This window comes from Castor canadensis, chromosome 12 (genome assembly GCF_047511655.1).
Source record: "Castor canadensis chromosome 12, mCasCan1.hap1v2, whole genome shotgun sequence".
In the NCBI taxonomy this organism is placed as follows: domain Eukaryota; kingdom Metazoa; phylum Chordata; class Mammalia; order Rodentia; family Castoridae; genus Castor; species Castor canadensis.
The window spans coordinates 75,014,701-75,035,044 of NC_133397.1; the positions used below are offsets into that span (position 1 = coordinate 75,014,701).

Here is a 20,344-nt window from a genome sequence, read left to right on the forward strand (position 1 = left end):
CTTGACTTCTTCTGTGTGATTAATTTTGATTACTTGGTTAAAATTATGTCTGCCAGGCATGTTGGTAGATGTCTGTAATCCCAGCCCTTGGGAGAGTGAGACAAGGAGATCATGAGTTTGAGGCCAGCTTGAGCTACATAGGGAGACCCTGCCTCAACCACCCCCCCCAAAATTGCTTTTTTCTTTTTTTTCTAATTAATCAGAATCTTGCAGAGGTTACTATATAAGTGACCCATTTTTAATTAAACTTTCACCCATTAGTAGCTCTTAATGATTTTTTTTTTTTTGCCCAAACCATTGTTACTGTGGTAGGATTATTAATGTGGAGTGATCCTCAATACATATATTTGGCAGTACCAGGATTTGAATTCAAGGCCTCACACTTGCTAGCAGGTGCTCTATCACTGAACCACTTTGCCTGCCCAATGAATTACCACATTTTAAAAATTTGACATTGTAGTGCAGAAATAATAGTTTTTCAAGTTGCTATCATAGTATGAATGCTACATAGGATGAAAGGCAAGATATTTTTGGGTACCTCATTAAAAAAAAAAAAAATAACGGGCTAGCTGTTGGCTTGGCAGGTGGCAAGCCCTGAGTTGATCCCCAGCACTGCAAAACAAGACAAAACAAAACAAAAAACCCAGCTTCTTTATAGTTTTAATAGTTTTTGTTATGTCTGAATCAAAGGTGATTTATCAAGAAATTATAGTACTTGATTTTGGAGGTTTTTTCCTTGTGAAATACTGAGATAGCAAAGTTGATAATTCTGCTCTGTATTCTTCACAGAATGTAAAGAACTTCCTAATTAGGTTTTTAGGTTTTATCTGGATGACTCCTGTGGAGTTTCTCACAGTCTGGATTTTGTTAAATGCAACCCCATGATGTCTTTCAGTCTGTCTCTTTGTCTCCTGCACATCTTGAAAACTGTTAGGTTTAGATTCTTTTTGTTTGTTTTTGGGGCAGGATCTTGCTATGTAGCTCAATCTGTTCTAGAACTCCTAATCCTCTGCCTGTCAAATCCTGGGATTAGGCCCAGCTCTGGATTTAGATTCTTTCTTTCTTATTTATTTATTTTTGCCAGGATTGGAGTTTGAATTCAGTGATTGCTAGGCTGGGGCTCTATCCCTAAGCCCCAGCCTAGATTTAGATTCTTTCTTTTCTTTTTCTCTTTTTAAATTTTTTTGCAGTACTTCATGTCCTTAGGGCCTATACCTTGAACCCAGCCCTTTTCTTGTGATGGGTTTTTTCGAGATAGGGTCTCGTGAACTATTTGCCCAGGCTGGCTTCGAACCTCTATCCTCCTGATTGTCTAGGAATACAGGCATAAATCACTGGTGCCCAGCTAGACTTAGATTCTTGATCAAGCTTCAGTGTTCATTCTCTCTCCCTCTCTCTCCCTCCCTCCCTCCTCTTTCCTGTGTAGTGTTGGGACGCTGGGGCCTTGTACAAGTTAGGCAAGTGATCTACTGCTGACCTACATCCCTAGCCATCTTTCTTATTTATGTTTTCATGGGTGTTGTCCTTCTATCCGGAGACACTTAAGGTCTGCTTCTCTCTCTCTCTGATGTTTACAGATACTGGTTGGTGACTGCCACCTATTCCTTTACTTCACTAGCAGTTTCAAAGTGGTAATCGTCTATTTGTAACATTCCGGCTTCATCTGTCAGCTGTGATATTTTTGAAAAGTGAAACTACCCACCTCAACCATTTAGTTACATTAGATTAGAGTCAGCAAACTAAGGTCCAGAGGCTGACTCCAGTCTGCCACTTATTTTTGTAAATAAAGTTTTATTAGAACACAGCTATGCCCATTCATTTGCATATTATTTAGGGCTGCTTTGATTTACAAGGTGCCCAGTCTTGTAGTTGTGATTGAAGCCATATGTGACCTACAGAGCTGGAAAGATTTACTCACTGGGCCTTTACAGAAAACGTTTGCAGACCCTTGCTCTAGATCATATGATAAAAGCCTAAATGCTTAACTACTTTTATTTATTTACTAGTTTCCAGGTACTTTCTGTCATCCTATAAAGGTGACCCAATGAACTTAAAAAAAAATTATGAACTTATAGATTTAAACCTACTTAATGTCTTTTAGTCTTTTTGCAATTATTATCCCTATTAATACTCAAATGATCCCATCTTTAGCCAGTTGGCACCTCTTCCAGTTGGCTGCAGAGTCCTTTGGACACAGTGTTGGTGCAGCAGGATGTCCCAGGTCCATTTGTACCTTTCCTGTCCCAGACCTGGAGCTCGCCATTTCTATTTTTTCCTTTTTTTTTTTTTTCGGTGCTGGGGACCAAACTCAGGGCCTTGCACTTGCCAGGCAAGCGCTCTTCCACTGAGCTAAATCCCCAACCCCTCACCATTTCTAAAAGGAGCTCTGAGTCCTTTTAATGGAAAAGGTTATTTAGAGCTCTCCACCTCAATACTGAAGTGCATCTATAGCCACTAAAGGTTACCTGCTTCATGTTCTGAGCATAGCAGCAACTCAGTAGGGATTAGAAAGATAATGTAATGTGCTGACTATGATTTAAAACCATAAGCAAAAAAATAAATAAAACCATAAGCACTTACTTGCTCTAAAATCATATAATTTTTTAGTATACTCTTAACATTGGTAGTACTGTTAACCTATTTATTTAATAATTGTAATTATACATAATTGTTTTGTATATGAAGTTAATGCCTTTTATGCTTATATTCTTTCAATAAAAATTACATTTCTACCAACTGATAGCATTTTAACAGATAAAGCTCATGAGGGATATCGCTCAAGTTTTCTATATCGCCTACCTATTTTTAAAGAGGTATGCGCAGATCATGACAGTGAGTCCAGTGTGCTTCATGTCCTTATTTCTTACATTGTACTAATTAGATACGGTTGCCACTTCATGATCACATCTGATCATGGATCACACGTTGAAGTCTTGTGAAGGTTGAAGCCAGAACTGAATTGTAGATTTCCAATCAATACTGAGGCTGAGGCCATAAATTTGATATATTCATAGAACCTACTTCATAGGTTAAATAAGGCTGTATATGTGCATATGGAACACACCTGGCACATAATAAGGGCTTTGTTAAGGTGAACTCATTATCAGCTGCATTGGTCCTGGGATTTCAGGATCTCACTGGCCCCTGTAAAATTCAGTTTCCATACTGTGCCATTTTTGCACTTACATTTAGTGTGAGTGTGGGTGTGTGCGCTAGGGATTAAACCCAGGACCTTGTACATGCTAGGCCCGTGCTCTACCACTGAGCTACACTCTCAGACTCTTGGGTGGTTAGTTTTCAAGAATTCATATTCCTAAGGACCCTTGCTGTCACGTTCGCCTTTGGATCATCATTACCCCAATACAGTGCCTTGCATTCCAAGTCTGCCTTCTTTCTGTACATGTGTGACTATCTGATATTATTTATTTATGTTTCTCTCCTTTTCATGCACAGAATGTAATAAAATAAATAGTAAAAACTTGTCTTCTTCCTGGACATTTTTAGGTTAACAAGAGAAATCATTGTTCACTTCTGGTATCTTTCAGTGTGTTAAGTTTTGATAAGTTGATATTGGTGGCTGATCATTTTCATTTTGCTTATTATGAAAGTTTTTTTCAATTCACCCCAGAATTGAGGCTGTACATTCTTTTAAAAATAAATGAAGCAGAGGTCTGTGCTGGAGGTAGAACTTTTGAATCTGGTCTCCTGTTTGTGTCTGTGAACTTCCCTTCATCTGTGATATTGAGAGTATCTGCAGAGTTATGGAAGCCATATGTTTTTATAGGACTGTGCCAAGGAAAATACTTTAGAATTACATTAGCAACTCCAAGGTATTTTGCCTGTTTCAAGAGGACACATGATAGTTTTGCAGTTATATGAACAAGGGCTTTTGTTTTAAACCGAAGTTTCTTACAGGCTATGAGAACAATAGTCTCTGTCGGCACTTCCCAGAGCAACATCCTTGGGATGGAAGCAGGTAGGATGCACTGAAGGACTTCTTAGAACTTTAACATGCCGTAACACACTCTCACAGGAGAGTGCTTTATGCAGGATTCCTTGGGCTCATTTGACCTTGTGTTTGGAGTACTGCTAACTCCTGTGCCTTCCAGCCTTGCACATGGTTCCCTGCTGTAAGTTCTCAGCTCTTTGCACTTGAGCATATTTCACTGTTGGCAGACATGTGGCCTAATTATCCATTACACACTTGTCTCCACTGGATCCTAAAGTCACTGAGGAAGGCAGGAAGTGCATCTGTTTTCTTCCCTGTTGCATTCTCTGCACCAGGCATATAGACTGCTCGCAGTCAGTATTGGTTGAATGAGTGAAGGAGACATAGGGACCTTCTTTTCCAAGCACAACTCATGGGACTAGTGCTCCACAGAACCCACTTTGGTTGGGAACCATACATTGGTTTATGGTACCACTCAAATACAAATAAGGAGAATTCTGTGGATCTTCATAATTCTCATTTGTTTACTCAGCACATCCAGTTAGCAGGAAAGTATCCATTTATTTGAAGATGTGACACATTGAAATAATTCATCTTATGGCACACTGAGTCAGCCAGGATTAGAACCTTCACTTCCTGATTCCCAGTCCCAGGGCCCGTTACCCACCTGGCCTATCTGTACCCCCTCCTAACGTTGTTAGTTACATCAATGGCAACCAGTGTTTCCGACTGTCGGGAGGAAAGAAATCAGATGCCCCTTTGTACACTAATTAACACAGGCAGAACAAAAGGCCCAGCTTGGTTTTCAAGTTCAAGTTTGGCTCATACGTGGCCCTCAGTGAAGATTATGATCTTGGATAAATTAAAAACAAATGTTAAAGAAGTCATAATGAGGTAGAAGGGGAGTTCAGGATTCTTGTTTTTAAACACCCTGGATAAACAGACCTTTCTCTCCAGCAGACACTCACCACCCCTCCTCCACCTGGCCATTTGAACTTTTTTGTCATCATTCTTTTTTTTTCTTAAGCCCGGCAAGGTGGGCAGCTACACGTGCTGTGTCCTGTCAGTGTATACAAAACTTGTTCAACAAGCCCCAGGCTCGTCTGAACTAGGAAAGTAGTATGTGGAGAAGTTTGGTTAAGACCACTAAGTCAAAGGGAATCGCACATTTGGCAAAATGCCTCCCCACCTCAGGAATGACCACCACAGCCTGCTGCCGCCCAGCTTCCTTTCCTCCAGCATGCTGCAGGCGAGGTTCAGGGAGAGCACACAGAACCCTCCTGTGTTCTTGTCCCCCAGGCCAAGTTCCCCAGCACATTCTTGAACAGACGTGGGGAACTCGGGGGGCCCGGGGAGCTGCTGCACTCAATGGGACTCTGTATATGTCTGCCAAGTAAAGTCTACGGCATCTTTACGAGCACAGTGACTGAGCACAGCAACCGTGCCACGGATGTAAAGACACTCAGAAGTCCTGTGTGTATTTCTTGTCTTGATCCCTGTGGAGTTTCCATGAACTCCATTCACGGGCATGGTACATGGGAATTCAGTAGTTCACTGTCTACCGCATTAGAGAATGTATCTTGTTAGTTGAAGCACAGCGTGCATCCAAAGTGGTCCTCAGCTGGGGGCTCACTTCCACCCCCACCTCAGAGAGCTTTGGCAATGCCTGGAGATGGTTTTGGTGTCTAAGTCTTGGGCGCATGCTACCAGCATCTAGTGGATAGAGTCCTGAGACGCCGCTGCCAATCAATTTACAAGACACAGGACAGTCCCAGCAAAGGTTATGTGCCTCCAAGTGTCCATGGTTTCAATCAAGAAACCCCGGGAGCAAACATGTGTATATCCATGAAGAAAGATTTTATGTGTTAGAAGACACTCAGAGATACCAGTTGGATTTTAGTTACGGTACGGGAATGGAGGCCCAGGGAGGAGAAGAGAGTTCCTAACTTCATGGAGCTGGTGAGGAGCCTGGCGGGACTAGAATCTGGCTCTCTTGAGACTACATTTTGCAGCAAGAACAATTCATTCCTGAGTGTTCTCTCTGTTCCGGGGGAACATTGCACTCGATACTTCATTTAGTCCTCAGAATGATGCTGCTGGTGGGGACTGAGGTTATCCTTGCTTTACTCAAGAGCAAATGAAGGCTCAAAGAGGCCAGCATCCTCACCTGACGGCACTCGGCAGGGCAGAGGCAGGGACAGGCTTAGAATCAGATTCTCCCAGTCCCTGCCTTGTGGTGCCACCTCCCATAGGGGCATGATGATGGCTTCTGTTTACCTGAGGGATGAGGTCTGCATAGTAAGGACACTGAGCTGGGAGACCCACGGCATTCCTTCCAGTAAGGAGGCTCCACTTTGGAAATGGTCAGTAGTGTCTGGACTTGGCTCTATGAAGTCCTGAGCTATAGAAGTCACAGAGTTTGGGGTCCCCAGCACCATTGTGGGTCTGTAGTGCTTGTGGAGGTTGTGGAAAGCAGGTATGATGGCAGCCAGTTGACCTGCGTGGGCCCAGGGAGTGAGGTGGGTTGGGACAGGATGGAGAGACCCTGGCGGCTTTCTTGCCTCCCCCTCCTACCTCCCTCCTTCCCTGCTCAGGGGAGGTCTTGGGGTTAGTGGGAGGTAAAGGGTAATTAGTATAATTACTCATCATTTGTACAGAAAGGGGGCATGGATTTTAGAGGTGCCTTCTGGGATAGGAAGAGTTGCATGCAGGACAGAGAAAGTAAATGTTCCACAGGAAGGGGGAAGGTATGGAGCTACCTCCTAGGAGGGCCAGCGTTAGAGTCCCTATTACGAATGAGGAGTCAGCCTCTGTGGTGGAAGAGACTGTAGGCAGAAGGCAGGCTGGCTGGGAAAGCTGTCAGGAGGCGGGGTCCACGGCCCTCTGCATCTGCTTAGAGCCCCTGCAGCCTAGTTTGAGACTCCTACAGCCAAATCCAGTGAACCGGCTTATGAAACCAGTTTTGTCCCTGCTGGCTGGGGCTTTAGAACATAGGACATCAACTGTCCTCTGTTGGGACCTCACTAACCTTTTGACTGGGATGTGGAGGACAACATGCACGTGACTCTGAAGCTGAAGGCTGTCTAGAGCTCCAAGCCCAAACGCCCATGGGATGTTTCTGTGCTTTTAAATGGGTTTTGTTGTGGAAGGATGTGAACCTGTTTAGAAATAATTACTGACCATACCTCTTGCTGAGAGATGTTTGGGGACAGGAAGAAAGCCCACATCTAACCCTAAGGAAAATCCTGTGTTTGAATTTTCAAAATAACTATAGCTTAGGATTTTTTTTTTTTTTGGAGGGGATGATAAAGTTTCTTGTCTCCTTTCTGGAAAACAAACAAACAAAAACCTCTGGCATTTTCTACTGTTGTGTCTTTCATCCACATGTCCTGCTTTAAGAAAATGTTGTTATGCCCCTCAATAAGTGGGTAATTGAGCAGAATAACGTGACAATTTGTCTCTCAGTGAGGCCTCTGGGAAGGCCTAGTCCTTTGGAGATGGCCCAAAATCCCATACACCCAGCTCACCTGCTGGAGGGCCTCCTGGCACCCTAGACTCCACTCTAAAGAGGATCTTCTCTGTTTTTAAATCTGACAGTTTTTCCATCTCTGGTATAAATTGTCTTCCCTCACAGAAGTTTCTGTCTTGGAGTTTTTAAGAACAAGACTTTGTAGTGGCGGAGGGCTGTGCAGGGCCAGCGTTGTCTAAATAAATAGCAGTGGGCTTTGCTTCAGGAAAAGGGGATTCCTGAGAGGAGGGAGATGGGGCTCCAGGCAGGAAGTATTTCCTGGTGTTCCTGTTTCTATAGCTTCCTGGGCTGCTTCTGGCCTAGGTGTCCTTTGCTGTGGTCGCAGGCAGCCCTTTAAGTCTGTGTTATCCCCAGGTGCAACCCTGATTCCCCAGTTTGCAGGACAGACCCTCACCTTAGGATCTGGTATCCACCCTGTGCATTCCAGGCCCTCCTGCTGAGGCTGCAGCCTAGCTGTTGGCTGCTCTGGGTTACTCAGGGTCTAGGGAGTCAGACACCTGTCTCTGCACTGGCTTTTCCTCAGTCCTTACCTATGTCATGATGTGGTCTGCATGCCTAGTGCTGTCTTCTCCAGGCAGACCCCTCAGAGCAAGAAGGACTGCCTGCACTTGAGAAGCTCTGACGGAGTGAGCAGGGAAATGGGTTCGCTGGCCTATGGCCTTGGGAAGCTTTGACTGAAGGGATGCTTAGAGAGAAGGGCAACACCAGGCTCTTCTTTAAGTCTACCCTCACAGCAGCTGGTAGCCTTGCCTCTGCCCTGTGCTCCTTTGTCCTGCTGTATAGGAGACGCCCTTCCTCCCTGGGTGTGTCCATTGCTGCTCTGTGGTCCCTGCTCCATCCTCTCCCCAGGTGCTCTGGACTGCTGGCCACTTGTTCTTTGGATTCAGAGCCCTCTGGTTGAGTGATGACAGCAACAAAGGCTCTTGGGGGCCAGCCTTGCTGGACACTCTCACATACGGGGCTGGGGATAGTCACATGTTCTTCCTCCAGCCGACACTTTTATCCCTCTACCTAAAGTTTTTTTCTCCTTTACAAAAATTTTAAATTGACACAGAAAAATGGGCTCTTTTGGTACAGTTTTATGAGTTGTAACACATGTATAGGTGACACCACCACCACTATAGTTCCAAATTCCTAAAAACTCCTTGTGCCACCCCTTTGTATCCCCTGCTCTGTTCTCTAACACTCTACTCAAAGATTTGCTGGCTACACTGTGTGCAATTTTCTAGGAATTTCCTTGGTACCTACTGGTGTAGGATAAGGACCTGAAGGTCCCCACACTCCTGAAAGCCTATTTCCCCATGACCCCTAACTGTGATGGTGCTCAGCTCCGATGTGTACCCCAGTGGGACTGGCAGCCACTCCTTCAACACAGACGGATTAGCACTGACCCATTGTTCCTCCTCTCCACCGCCTCAGCATGTCTGCAGTACAGTATGTTAAACCTATCTCATCCTTGTTTCCATGTTCATATTAAAAGTGCTTTCCTTACCCCAGTTCTTGAAATTCATGTTACAGAGCGAAACAGGTGAGTTCCAAGTTTAAACAAACATTGTCTGTAGTAGTCACTGTAGTGCAGAGAGTGCCCAAGGGAGAAAGTTGAGTTGAAAAAACTGCACAGGAAACTCTTGACCTTGGGTCTGAGTCTAGCCTTTATTTTTCAAGTCTTTTGTTCCAGAAGATCAGTGAGAACTCAGAAATCATTTCTGTTTAAGAGAAAGGGAGGTAATTGGGAGTTTGTCTGGGTGTCCCTTGTCTGTGTGGAAGAATTCATATATTGCAGTCCATCAGTCCACAGACATACGAATGTCTTCAGTGGACTGGCTTTTGGGACTATGCCAGCATTCCTATAGCTGAGGGCTTAACATCCGTCTTGCCCTTGGAAAAAATCTACTTCCCCTGCCCACGTCCTCCTGGTTACCACGCCAGCTTCAGCTCATGAACCGGATGGTTCTCATTTAATGAAGTGTTGACTGGAGTCTCCAGGATAACTTTGCAGTTGCCCAGTTTCCTGGTAAATTTTCAGATTCTCTGGTGGTTTGGAGGCATGAATGTACTCAGGATACTTTTTAAGGTAAATAAAGTCTATAAAATGTAATTTTGGTGTTTGGTTTTTGGCACCAGAACTTGAAATGATCAGCCATTGCTAGAGGGGAACAGAAGTCAGCTCACAGGCTGCAGTTTTCTTTAAGGTAGAGAGAAGCCAGGGTTGAGCTGTGAGCAAGGGGAGGTGCACAGGGCACGGCCAGTGGGGCTGGTTCCCTGAGCTCCGACCTTACCTGCCTGTCCAGGGCTGGCTTCTCCTGCTCCTGGCATAGGGATGGTTGCTTGAAAGGAAGGGGAAGATTTCCTGTGGTACTGGTGGTCCCTCTGGGAAGCCAGGTTATCACACAAAGCACGTGGAACAGAAAGGCCATTATTTGTACCTTTGAGCACATTCAGTTCTTGGATGAGAAATGATTTTCCACATTAGACTGAGGGTTTGTGGTGATCCACTTGTGGTGGGGTCTGCACTCAGGGACATCCTCTGGCCAGGTTGGTGCCAGGACACTGGACTGAAGGAGGAGTAAGAACTGACTGAGTCCTCTGAGGCAGAACTGAAGCTCATGTGGTCAGCTGGAGCCCAGAGTGGAAGACAGAGGCTGAGAGTCTAACTAGGCAGGCTGGGCAAGTCAAGCCAAGTGCCAAGCTGTGGGCCTGGCTGACTGCCCTCAGAAAAGAGAGTTTTTTGACCAAAATTCTGAGGTTCTCCAAGGCTTAAGAATTACTGGCCTCAGAATTTCCTGGGGCCTGCATTTTTTGTTCTTGGTTTTGCTTTGAAAGTACACATGACTGCCCCCTGTGCTCAGAATCTGTGGTTGTGGGGGTCTAGGCATGCATTTATTGAAGGCTACCTTTTATGTGGTGCACAGATAGGGACAGAGACCCCTGTACCAGAGAGTGAGGCTACTCTTGTGGTGTGGGAAGAAGCAGCCCCAGCTGGAAATCAGGTACTGTCTTCAGACCAGACTACTCCTTGTCAAATACCAGATTTGCTTGAGCAGTGGTTCTCAAATTTTCTTGGTGTTTGAAGGAGTTATCTTCTTTATCTCTGTTTCTAGCTGGACAAAACCACTTCAGACCATTGTGGGTCAGCCTTCCCAAGCTCTTTCCTCCTCATGGAAGGCTTCTGCTTTCTCCTTTGGGGGCAGCTTCTATGGCTTTGGTACCTTGGCTCTCTGACTCTGAGGGTAATCAGTTGTGGTATTTCTCACTTTGCTTTGCAATTGTCAGCTTGTTTTTGGAGTGACACTGTGAGCCTGGAGAACTCTGGATATTTGATTTGGGCTCATCTTTGAGTTCCTGGCGTGAAGGTGCTTTATATGTGACCAAAGCTTAGAGCGAGCAAGCTTATTAAGTTCATGTCAGGTTTTTTTTTTTACCGCCCTTTTTGGTGGGACTGGGGTTTGAACTCAGGGCTTCATGCTAGCAAAGCAGGCGCTCTACCACTTGAGCCACACCTCCATTTTGCTCTGGTTATTTTTGGGGATGGGGTTCTCATAAACTCTTTCCTCCCACAGGCCTCAAACTTCGATCTTCCCAATCTCAGCCTCTCACGTAGATTGGATTACAGAGTGAGCCAAGGTGCCTGGCTTGAGTTAATATTTTAATGAAGAGACAAAAAGGCATTTTTAACTTTGTTTTGTCACCAGACTCTGTTCATCAGAATTTCTTTACTCATTCCCCATAAAGGGCGCCCTAGCCTAAACCTGTAGGAAACCAGACTCCAGACAGCCCTGGAGCACGCTCCAAGAACCACTAAGATAAACACAAAATCCACTCTTGCTGAATTCTGAGAAGGAAAAGACCTCAAAGGTCATGGGGTCCAGTGGCTCTCAACCCTGGCTGCCCGTTAGAATCATCTGGGGAGCTTTTTAAAAATGCTCGTGCCCAGCCCCCACCCCCAAAGACTGGGATTCAGCTGGTCTGGGGTGGGGCTCAGGGTTTGATGGAATTTTCTAAAAGCTCCCCAGAGGCTTCTGATATGCAGCCAAGGTTGTGAAACACTGCTCTAGCTCCTCACTGGATATTTGAACGAAAGAATTGAAAGGATCCCCTGCTTCTTGGGGTGATGCGTGCCCCCCTGCAGCAGACAATGGGCTGATGGTAGAGTTGCCAGCACTTCATCCCCAGATTTCCTAAACCCCTTCATTGTCCAGCCCTGCTGTCCGGTAAACCTTGGCCTCTACCATCGTTCCTGCACAGAGATGGGAAGCAGACTGAACAGAATCTAATTTCAAATTCCTCGGTGGTAAACATGAGGTTCTTAACCTGAGTCTACTCACAGATGGAATTTGGGGAGGGGGGATCAGGGCTCCAAAACTTGAGTTGAAAAAATTTGCATTTTATTTTCACTAACTGCAGTTTTTCGTTTCCTTCAGTTATGAGTGTGGGTGACAAGCCATAGGGGTGTTAGCAGTACTTGTGACTGTCATCATTAGAAAGTGTAGGGTTAATTTTTAATGTTTTAAAAAATATACTCTGTGTAGCTCAGGCTGTTCTAGAACTCACAATCCTGTTTCAGCCTCCCAAATGCTGGTATTAGAGGTGTACACCACCATGCCTGACTACAGAGTTAATATTTTACATGTTAGAACTATTATAGATGTCTTGAAATATCCTTATCACTACTTCAAAATTAAGGTGACTATAAAACTTACTGCGTCGCTTCTTGGCCTTTTGGCTAAGATCAAGTACAGTATTTGTTCTTGTCAGTTTAATATCTATGTGTCCTCTGTCCGAGGGCAGTGTATTAAATGGGTTTTTGGAGCATAGAGATGGAATAGGAGCTTGCTTTGGTCACTGTGAGTATCAGCCTGGTATTACAGTAACTCCAGGAACTGTGCACTCCTTCTTAAAATTACCATTGCTGGGTCAGGTGCTGGTGGCTGACACCTATGGTCCTAGCTACTTAGGAGGCAGAGAGCAGGAGGATCATGGTTTGAGGCCAGCCCAGGCAAATGGTTCATGAGACCCTATTTTGAAAAAACCCATCACAAAAAAGGGCTGGTGAAAAAAAGGGCTGGCTCCTGAGTTCAAACTGTAGTACTGCCAAAAAAAAAAAGACTTACTGCTAGGTCGTATTTAACATGTTAATTAAAAGTTATATAGTGAGAAAAGTTTAGAATTTACTTTTGTTTGAATTTATTTTATATTCCTGTGACCTAGGTTTTCATTTCTTCAGCTTCTTCTGGGACATCTTTTTCTTCTGTGCCACCTCCTTTTCTGATTTAGGAACAATGTGCTCCTTTTCAGTGAGGATCACTTGATGTGGCAGGGTGGCAGAGGAGCTCATGTATGTGTTCATCTGACTATAAGCCCTGTAAGTATCCAGGTGCTTCTTGGGTGCTTTGTTCACCTGTATGTGTTCAGTGAGCAGAGAATCTACAGCAAACCCTACGGTTCAGCATTAGTTGACAGTCTGTGCAACAAGAATTCAGCCCCCTCTTTTGACTACTGACCCTGATTCCAGCCCCACTGAATGGTCCAGGCATACCTACCCATTCCACCATTGTAACAGCTGAGTGGCATCTTTCACATACTGGTGGCTCTTTGTTTTTTTGGTGGCATTAGGGTTTGAACTCAGGGCTTCACACTTGCTAGGCAGGTGATCTTACCGCTTGAGCCACTCTGCCAGCCAACTTTTTGTAATGGTTTTTTTTTGAGATAGGGTCTCTCAAACTATGCCTGAACTGTGATCCTTCTGATCTCTGCCTGCCAAGTAGCTAAGATTACAGGCGTGAGCCAGCTACAGTGAATTCTTTTCAGTTCTGTTAAACTGTCCTGTAGCCTCAGGACTCAGTGGCAGTTGTAATCTCTGCCTTCTGAGTCACCTGCTTGTCAGGCCTCAGGGCTAGTGGCAATAATTTGACTGCCGGGCTGAGCTCCTAAGCCCTGGACCCCGAGCATCCACCTTAGGTGGTCACAGTATTCAGGTATCACAGGCACGAAGGCTCTGGGTCCAGACCTTGGGAGTAGAGTCTGTTTCTCTGGGCTGGGAGGAGGAATAAAGTGAGAGTGAGCAGGAAACAAGGGCGCCAGCCAAGTGCTCTGGGAATCAGAGAAGGGCTCCAGGTCACACAGGGATGAGAGGACAGGTAGGGAATAAGGAGAGATGCCCTGTCAGAGCCCAGGAAGATGTGGTGAGGGTTGTGGGGGAAAGCTCATAGCTTGGTGGGCATGGGGGTTTCCAGGGGCCCTGTTTTATCCTTCCCATTCATGCCAGAACTGACTGCTGAGTACAGTCAGCTCAGACCCCACTGTTGGGCATAGATTCTAGAAGATGGATGGGAATGATAGCTGTCCACTGCCTCTAATGGATTCAGGTATCATAGCAGAAGCGAAGGTGCTTAATACAAATCGCAGAGCACACTCAAGACTAAGGTGGTGATATCTTCTCCAAGCCAGTCACGTGTTTATTGTCTCTTTGGCACCAGGACATCTGAGTAAGTGAATAAATACCTTATTCTCTAACCACAAAGGATCAGTATTTATAGTGTATCTTGGTTTTATATAGTTGGCAAAGCTAGTGCATGTGTTTCTATTTTTATTTGATTGCCGCTTTATTTAGTTTCCTTCCTTCCTTTCTTCCTTCCTCCCTCCCTCCCTCCTTCCCTTCCTCCCCTTTTCTCTTCCTTCCTTCCTTCCTTTCTTTCTCTTTTCTTTTCTTTTCTTTCTTCTCAGGGCTTTGAACTTGCTAACTGGGTGCTCTATCCCTTGAGCTCTGCCTTTTCTAGTTTCTTTGCTTAAGATTTTCAGCTAGGTCCTTATCTTTATAGTCAGATAGTGCCTGGTCCATACCTATAACCTTCCCACCTTCCAGATTTTCTCCTTACTGACTCCAGCAACTTGAGACTGCCTGTGTCAGAACTAATGCATGGAGAACTGGAGGTGTGGCAAGTGGAGGTGTGTGCCTGCTTAGCAAGCACAAAGCTCTGAGTTCAAACCCTAGTGCTGCCAAAAAGAGCTAGTTCATGATACAAGAGCAACTTGCAAGGGCAAGTACTGAGGTACAACTACTATGGAAGTTCCTGAAAAAATTACAAGTAAAGAATTACCATATGATCCAGCAATTCCATTACCAGGTATATATCCAAAAGAACTGAAATCAGAGTCTCAAAGAGATATATGCTATCATGTTCTTTACAGCCCTACTCACGGTAGCCACTGTATGAAGACAACCTAGGTGTCCACCCATAGTCAGAAGGATGAAGAAAATGTGGAACATACGTACAGTGGAATATCGTTCAGCCTTAGAAAAGAAGGAAATCCTGCTCTTTTTTGACAACTTGGATGGACCTAGAAAACATTAAGCTAAGTGAAATAAGCCAGTCACATATGGACACACATTAATTGCATGAACCTACTTAAGTGAGAAATCTAAAATAGTCAAGCAGAGGAGCAGAACATAGAATGGTGGTTGCCAGGGATGGAGAGAGGAAGACTTGGGGAGAGGTTATTCAGAGGATATAAAGTTACAGTTGTACAAGGTAAATTGTAGACATTTGCCCTACAATATAGTTACCATGCACTTAAAAATTTGCAATTCCATGTCGATCAGCTGATGGAAGGACTCAGGAAGTGAGGCCAACCTGGATTTGGAGCATCTATCTGGTTGCTAGCTTTGCAGTGTTTGCCATGTAATTTGGCCTCACTAGGCCTCTGTCTTGTCATCTGTAGAATGGGGATTATGGCATCTTTGCCAGATTATTATAAAAAACCTTGAGAACACATAATGCAGTGTAGCTTTTATCCTCGCCTATCTCCCCCCACCCCACAGTGACTTAAACACATCCCTTGTTGCTGCTTGAGTCCTGGCAGTACTTTGGAAGATCTGTTTCTCAGTCTTCACTATTGCCATAGGTAATGGACCAACCAATGAGCTGGGTGGTGCCCCTCCTTAGGCCTGTTAATTGATTGATCTGGTCATTGATTCCAGCTGTGTGTCCACCACGAGACCCCTGTGAGTACCTTGCCTTAGTCAAGGTTCTCTAGAAAACAGAAATGATAGAATGTAATAATTATAAAAGGGGATTTATTGGATTGGCTTACATGATTGGAAGCTGGGTAGTCCAGCAATGGCTGTCTGCATACTGGGGAGCCAGAGACCCTGGTAGCTGCCAAGTCCAAGAAGCTGGAAACCTCAGAACAAGAGGGACCAATGATGTAGCCCCAGTCCTAGGCTGAAGGCCTGAAGCTCCCTGGAAAGTCACTGGTGTGAGTTGGAGTTGAAAGGCTGAGAAGCTGGAGTCTTGTCCACAGGTGTTGGCAGAAGCAGTAGACACACTTGCTCAGGAATGGTGGAGCTTGCCCGCATTGGCTGGCTTCTTTCTTCTTCTTCCACCTTTTGTTCCATCAGAGCCCCAGCCTATTGAATGGAGCCACCCACATTCAGGGCAGGTCTTACCCCCTTAGTTGCTCTCCCACTTATCAGTCCTGTCTGGAAATGCCCTCGCAGACACACCTACAAGTGAGCCTTCCTAACCCCCTTGGCAGCTCTCAACCTAGTTAAGTTGACAATCAAGTAAACCATCCCATCCCTCCTACCCCACGTTGTTCTCAGTTGGGTGTCCAGCTCATTGCACCCAACAGGGTCACACACAGGTACCAGAGAGATTATGGTAATGGAGTACTGCTTCTTCTGTCACATGCAGTAGAAGGTAGAGTTCTTCCTATCTGAGCTCGTGACTCTGACCTCCATTCCCTCACTAACTTTGTTCTGTCCACATTTCTTGTTCCCAAACTCACTTAGCACATTATTGTCTCAGGGCCTTTGCACTTGTTTTGTGCTTCCTTTGCCTAGAGCATTCTTCCTGGTAACACCATGGCTCTCTCCTTCCCAACTTTGGTTTAATTGTCACCTCCTTAGTTAGGCCTCCTTTGACCACTCTATTTAAAATTGTAGCGTCCTGCCTTACCCCCAGCCCTCTTTGTTCCCCTTCCCTGTTTTATTATTTATAGCATTTGCTGCCGTCAGTGGTCATCATCTGCCTTACCACGACAATGTTCTCTCCATAAGAGCTTGTTCGCTGTGCCATCCCAGAACCTGGACAGTGCCAGGCAGAATAGGTGCCCCGAAATATATACATACATACATACATACATACATACATACATACATGAGAGAGAGAGAGAGAGAAGTATTTTGGGGGGACTAGGGTTTGAACTCAGGAGGATTTTTTTTAATGAATAATAAATGGCAACAGTAGCTTAAAAGATCCAAATTTTCCTCCTTTTCTCACACAAATATTATTTCTAGAGAAAAATGAAGCTCACCAAATAAATCTTCCTCCCAAAAGGAAAATGACTATAACAAGGCTGTCTTCTTCTCAGGCTTGGGGGCCTCAGCAGATGACTTATTGGTACCACTCATTTGAGCATTGGTACAAGTACAGGCCTGCCCTGCATAGCCGTGCTGCAGGGTGGGGCGGGGCGGGGTAGTGAGGGGGAAGCAGGTCCATGCTGGCAGACAGCCTGATAGAGAACACTGGAGACAGGACACAGAAACAGACACAAGGCACCATGTGGGCAGTATTAGGAAGCACTTGTGGGAGGCTCACATTGTTTTTATTACAGCCAATGGTACCCATTGATCAATAAAGGGACAATCCTGAATTATTAATAAAGATTAAATTGAGTCCAGTATACACTATGTATGGAGGCAGGAGAATAGCAGTTACATTTAGCAAAACTATCAAACCAACTTTTTTTTTTTTTTTTTTGCGGTCCTGGGGTTTGAACTCAGGGCCTACACCTTGAGCCACTCCACCAGCCCTTTTTTTGTGTGATGGATTTTTTTGAGAGAGGGTCTCTTGAACTATTTGCCTGGGCTGGCTTCAAACCATGATCCTCCTGATCTCTGCCTCCTGAATAGCTACGATTACAGCCACCTGCACCCGGTTCAAACCATCTTTTAAATAACAACTTTGTTGGGATTTGCTTACCTTAAAAGTGATCCCCTTAAATGGGTGCATGGATACATTTCAGTGGTTTTTAGTATATTCAGAGTTGTGGGACTATTACCACCATTTAAATTTAGGACTTTTTTTTTGTTGAACTGGAGAGCTTCATGCTTGCAAAGCAGGCTCTCTACTGCTTGAGCCACACCTCCAGTCCATTTTGCTTTTGTTATTTTGGAGATGGGGTCTTGAGAACTGTTTGCTAGGGCTGACCTCAAACCTTGATCCTCGTGATCTCAGCCTCCCAATTATAGGCATGAGCCATCCGTTTAGGTAATTTTTTTTGTTACCCCATTAATAGTCACTCTCATTCTTCCTTCCCCTTGGAAACCACTGACCTTCTTTCTCCATGCTGGACATAATCACACAAATGGAATCACAGAGTATGTGGTCTTTGTGAATGGCTTCTCTCACTTAGCATACTGTCTTCAGGGCTCATCCGTGTTGTAGCGTGTACTAGGACTTTATTTCTTTTTTATGGCCAATTATTCTGTTGAATGGATATATCACATTCTGTTTATTCATTCATCAGTTGATGAACATGTGGGTTTTCTCTACTTTTTGGCTTCCACTGGACCATTTGGAAATGTCATGAAAGGCTCAGTGCTAATGGGATTTCTAAAACGGAGGTGATGTGGTCCACCTTGCTGGTGGAATGAGGCTCAGTGGTGATGGGAACATCTCATCTTGTTGGCCATTGTCCATTTTAGAAGTGGACTTTCTCTTGCTTCTGTGACCTGTCTGTACCCATGTGTGTTTCTCTACTTTGAGCTGTGGGTTTAGTCTGAATTCACTGACCTTGCCATCCCCCCTATTAGGCAGCATTATGCCCTCACCCCTTTCTCTCTGGTCTTCATTCATGCCCATCTAGCTTCAGTCTGTTCTGAGGTCTTGTACTCTCCCCTTCCGGGGCATCCAGCCTCTTCTCCGTCAGTAGTCTCTCTGGTCCTTGCTCAGCCCCATCTCTTCTTCTGGACCTCACATTAGACTAAATCCTCAGGCCTTTTTGACATGGCTGTCTGAAACTATCACCTATGTTTAAGTATATGTTTTGTTTATATGTATCGTTGTTGTTGTATTGCCTTATGGCAGTGTGGTCTGAACTGTGTGTGGCCCAGACAGTGCCTTGTCCTCGTCCTGCTCAGCATGGCTCATAGTGGCTGTCTGTGAGTGCTGGCTGGTTCAGTGTCTGGGAGTTGTGAGCCCTTTGCCACATAACTGGAGGGGGCGGGAGATGTGTGAATGGAAGCACCTGCTCAGTTGTGCAGTGGTCTTTGGAGGGGGATCAGGTTTAAATCAGTCTGAGGCCTGCTTTACTCCTGAAAGCACATAGCTGACCTAGCTGAAAAAATAACCTGAATTTTGATAAAACATAAACCATGGGTTTCCTTTCTGACTATGCCCATCTGTGCAAATTCTACAGAAAGACTTCAGGTGCCGACCACCCTTCAGCAGGACGTTTGATAACTCCTGTGCCATGAGGAGGCACTGCAGCAAAGGCTCCCCACCTTGCTGGTCATAGACTTGCGCTGTGGCAGTTAGGACTGGTGGGGAGGGGTGTTAGTCGAGATCACCAAATCAATAACAGTGAGGTCCACCTCATTCTTTGTCTACTTGTCAACCTCTGATTTCCCCATGGATCAGGAGCTCGCCATTAGCAGGTAACTCAGTTGAGTTTTTTCATTGCCTCTCTGTTGTCTGCGTTCGTTGTCTGCAGAGATAGTAGTGAACAGAGAAAAAAGGAAAATAAAATAGGAAGGTGGGAAGGGCAGGAAGAGGGAGTCTGTAGGTCTGGTAAGCAGAGTTGGCTGTAACCTGAGCCAGGACATGGAAGTGTGATTGAGGCCTTCTGACTGGCCAGGGCAGGCCCAGCTGGATCAGCTCTCCCTTGATGCCACCAGATGTGGTCAGGTGAGTGTTCTTTTTTGGCTGTTGTCCCTGAAGAAAATGAAAGATTTACCTGACAGATCTCTTAAAATTAGGGAGAGGAATTTAGAAGGCTGGCCGGGATGATTCACATGAGGGCACACTTCCTCTGATAAACATTTACCAGCCTCTGTAGGAAATCATCTCCTCCTGTTTGTCGGAGTGAGAGGCACTCGTGCCTTCCCTGCTTCATGGCAGAAGTGGAAAATAGGAATATTTGTAGGGTCAGCCAAAAGGTGTCGGACATCCCTGGCTTATCTCGCAGCAAGGAAGAACCATTCAGAAGTCTTGGTGTGGCTTCTGTGAGTGGTCCAGGCCCTGGGAGATAGGGGTGGAGTGGAGGTGCCGTTCTCCACTGGCTGTTTACCTTGCAGGCTGTTGAGGTCAGAAGTGAGATCTGCAGCACCTGAGCTCACAGCTCCTGCAAGTAAACAGTTCTTCAGTGTCCTTCTGCCTGTGTTCCTTTGTCAGGAACTTGGGCCTTGCAGTTACTTTGCTGTTGGATAGCTCCACTTGTGGAGAAGTCTTCCTTGTGTTTTAGCTGTTACCTTCTCCATCCACTGCCTAGAGGCCCCCTCGGTGAGTCTCATCCACTTCCGGGACCGAGGCTCTAAAGTCTTTGGTGTCTTGGGAAAAGTGGTTTTCACATAGGCTGTGACCTTCTCACCCACCCTTTCCAACCTGGCAAAATAATGGTTTTCTGCAGGTTACATGTTTTAGAAGAAATTTAGTGAATTCTTGGAAGCTTGATGTGCATTTGGGCTGCTGAGTGGCTTATAAACCAGACATTTATTTCTCAACGTTTTGAAGGATGGAAATCTGAGGTCAGGGTACCAGCATGGTGAGGTTTGGGTGACGGCTATCTTCCAGATTACAGACTGCTGACTTCTTGTTGCATTGTCACATGGTGAAAGGGAGTGACCTAGTTCTCTGTCCTCTTCT

General features: G+C 45.2%; 1 protein-coding gene and 1 non-coding gene across 2 annotated transcripts in view; both read left to right on the forward strand.

Moving 5' to 3' along the window:
* The window catches only part of Tcf7l1 (transcription factor 7 like 1), a 150,432-nt gene that overhangs the window by 14,030 nt on the left and 116,058 nt on the right, over positions 1 to 20,344 (forward strand). The window lies entirely within an intron of this gene.
* On the forward strand, positions 12,182 to 12,371 carry LOC141415131 (U2 spliceosomal RNA). Its single transcript, XR_012440153.1, has one exon. It is a non-coding gene; the product is annotated as a U2 spliceosomal RNA (small nuclear RNA).